The sequence below is a fragment of the Mustela nigripes genome, chromosome 1 (genome assembly GCF_022355385.1).
Source record: "Mustela nigripes isolate SB6536 chromosome 1, MUSNIG.SB6536, whole genome shotgun sequence".
Lineage (NCBI taxonomy): Eukaryota > Metazoa > Chordata > Mammalia > Carnivora > Mustelidae > Mustela > Mustela nigripes.
The window spans coordinates 99,493,628-99,497,393 of record NC_081557.1 but is presented as its reverse complement, the minus strand read 5'-3'; the positions used below and the strand labels follow the sequence as shown (position 1 = coordinate 99,497,393).

At 38.6% G+C, this 3,766-nt stretch overlaps 1 protein-coding gene across 1 annotated transcript in view; it reads left to right on the top strand.

Moving 5' to 3' along the window:
* Positions 1–3,766, top strand: part of DDX10 (DEAD-box helicase 10) — a 289,033-nt gene that overhangs the window by 110,953 nt on the left and 174,314 nt on the right. The gene's annotated exons all lie outside the window — the stretch shown is intronic.

Below are 3,766 nucleotides of genomic sequence, written 5' to 3'. Positions count from 1 at the left end.
TGGCTCAGTGGGTTAAAGCCGCTGCCTTCGGCTCAGGTCATGATCTTAGGGTCCTGGGATCGAGTCCCGCATTGGGCTCTCTGCTCAGCAGGGAGCCTGCTTCCTCCTCTCTCTGACTGCCTCTCTGTCTACTTGTAATCTCTGTCTGTCAAATAAATAAATAAATAAATCTTAAAAAAAAAAAAAGTTTGTACTGTATTCTCACTTAATTGTTTGGGAATGTGCCATAGCAGTGAGATGGACGATCTGGCCCTGAAACCTCTAGTTGGGAGCATGAGTATTCAGGTCAGAGAAACATAAAAGAGGATGTCTTACTTACACTGACAGGGGGGATGGCCCTGGCTCTCTGAGACCAAGAATGACAGGCTGGGGAATGGGCCAAAGCTGCGAGGAAGCACAAAGGAAATCACTTAGTGGGTCAATGGGGTAAAGGCGTTCTCACGAAAACCAACACCACAAAAATGAACTATTGCTGTGTGAGCAGTTAAGGAAAGTCTGCAAGTACTTGATAATATTAGGCCCTACCCCCACCCTCATTGGCTTTGAACTAGTTGACACAGAAGTCTTACTTGTATCTAGTAGGAAATGTGGTGTCTGGTGAGAGTTGATGCTGTAATTCAGTCTAGGAGTAGGGTTGCTCTGGTTTATTGCATTTGGTGAGATGAGAGCCATTGTCTGCAAGCATGAACAGGCGTTGTGTTGTGGGCATTTCCTGGTGCAGGCTCTTTGGTTGAGATTTTCTTCATTGCTGACTTGCTGTTGTTCATCCACCTAACGTAGTATTAAAACATTATGATTTGCTGTCTACTGTCATCTTCTCTTTCTCTTGGTTTTTGGGGGTTTATACTTCTCAAATCCTTTTTAATTTATTCCTTTTTGGAAGGAGCAGAGGGTATACTCATTCCATTGTTTGTAACTGGACATCTCTGGTTTGATTAATTACCAAGTCTTGAGTTATACCTCGGGCATTAACTTTTTCTGCAATTCCTGGAACTCGTATCTGGTACATGAGAGAATGTTGTTTCATATTCCTTTCCCACCCATAAGCCCATGCCCCCTTAGGCTTTCTTATATTGTTGTGTCTTTCCCCTAGCCAAGATTTTTAAGTTTTGTTTTTTATAGTTCGTATTACAGAAAAATATAGGCACATTAAATATGCTGTCTCATGCTGTTTCTTGGTATATTTGAGGGAAGATGTAGATTTGGATCCCTTTCCTCTCCACTGAAAATCACACATTGCTCTCTGTTTAGAGAATGCTACCTTCTCTGATCAGTGTCTAACTTGCTCTGGAGCCAGAAGACACATCTGTTTGTATAACTGTATGTCTGGCTGCTATTGACCCTTGGTAATTAGTTTAAACTTTTCTTACATGTTTGCTTTTAGTGGAACAACTCAGTACCGCATAGCTTTATGAGTGACATAGAACACAGTGAAATGTTTTCAAAACCGATTCAGAATTGGATATTGCCTCATTTAAATGGTTGGTATTGCCACACACATCCAATTCTGAAAGAGCTGAAATAAATGTGAAAGCTGTCTTTAGCTCATTAGTGAAACGAAGGAAACATTGTGAGTATGAGGGTGAGTTGTCATGGGAAATTAAATGGAAATGAAAAATGTTAATAATCTTAAATTGGTTTTGCAATGCATACCGATTTTTAAATATGTCAGGTTACACTGGCAGCTGGATGCTCTAAAGACTGTGACCTTCACAAGGAAGCACAAGCTTATCTGACAGTTTGAATGAATGTATCAACAAATAAATGAATGAGATCCTGTCTGTCTAATTCAGGAATTGATGACCAGCTAACTGAAAAGAGTAAAAAGGAGAAATGGGAGATAAGCCTTGATATCTGGGTTAAGTTGTGGAAATTCTAACATCCGTCCAGTTAAGTTCAACATTCCAAAGCAGTACCTGTCTGACCTTGGTTTGCTTGTGTGAACAGGCTGTTGAAAGGAACAGATCAACTTTTTAAAAACTTTCCCCACCCAAATACTATTTAAAATATAAGCATATAACCATGACATCAAAAAAAACTGACATGTGCTCAGAATTACTCATGAGGAATTCTGCATACTTGTAGTTTTAGTGAAATACTGATTTTTAAAACTTTACGTTTTTAGAGGTATAATTTACATGTAACACAGGCACATGTTTTAAAAAATTTCCCTTATGCCCTTTCCTGCCCCCTGCTCCTCTCTGATACAACTGGTGTTCCATTCATCTAGCTTAGCTTGTCTGTTTTAGAACTTCAAATAAAAATAATCCTGCAGTTTGTCCTTTCTGGTCTCTTTTGCTCAACATGTTTTAAAAATTTATATGTGCTGTTGGACATGCGAATCATTACTTCATTTTCAGTGCTGAGCTGTGTTCCATTGTGTGAATAAACTAAAATTTGTTTATCTGTTCACTTGGTGGACATTTGCGTTATTACTACTTTTTGGCTAGTATGAAGAAAATTGTTGTGATCAGGCATGTACAGATTTTTAAAGGACACTTGTGGTCAAGTCTTTTGGGTAGATACCTAGAGATAGAATTGCTGGATAGATGCACGTGTAACTTAAAGCTGTGGTTGTGAGCTGTGGGCGATTTTGCTGCACTGGGGAAATTTGGCAATGTCTGGAAACATTTTTGATGTTTCCAGGTCGGGTGGGGGTGCATAGAGGTCCGAGAGATTGCTGTTCACACACACAAGGTACAGGATAGTTCTGCTTGCCAAGAATTCTTTGGTTCATAGTATCTATAATGCTGAGGTTAGAATTTCTGCATTTAACAAAAACTGCCAGTGTGCCAAACTAGTTGTTTTATTGCAGTATGTGGCAGTGTCTATTTGTTGCATGTACTCTATAAAATTTGATATTAGTAGTCTTAATTTTAGCTGTTCCTAGTAGCTGTCCTGTTTGTGGTTTTAATTCATTTTTCCTTTATGACTAATAATGTTGGGCATTTTTCCCCCCTGTACTTTTGACCATTCCTATATCTGTCTTTCTCCAGCTTTGAGATGACTCATATATAACATTGTGTATGTTTAATGTATAAGATAATGAACATTTTCATCACCTGGCATAGTTACCTTCCCCCTTTTTTGTGGTGAAAACATTTTAGATCTACTATCTTAGTAACTTTCAAGTATACAATACAGTATTAATAATCAATGTTTAGTATAGTTACCATGCTTCATATTAGATGCCCAGAATATTCATTTTTGAACTGGAACTTTGTATCTTTGGCTATCAGCTCCCATCTTGACCCCGTTCCCTGGCCCCTGGCAACCACCAATCCACTGTTTCTTTGAGTTTGACTTGCTAAGATGCCACATGTCAGTAAGATCCTACAGTTCTTGTCTTTCTGATTGTTTCACTTATAATACTCTCAGATTTCACCCATGTTGTCACAAATGGCAAGATTTCCTTTTTTATGGCTGAATAATATTCTATCGTATATATGTCTCTTCTGATTTCAGACTATATTGCAAAGCTATAGTAATCAAAGCAGTATGGTGCTAGCTTAAGAACAGATATGTGGACCAGTGAGGGGTGCCTAGCTGCTCTGTCAGTAGAGCATGTGACTCCTGATCTCAGTGTTGTGAGTTTGAGCCCCATGTTGAGTGTAGAGATTACTTAAATCAATAAATCTTTAAAAAAACAAAAATAGATAAACAAAAATACACGGACCGGTGAAACAGAACCAAGCACCCAGGAATAAACCCATGCATTATGGTTAACTAATATTTGACAAGGGAGCCAACATAGTCCATAAAGGGT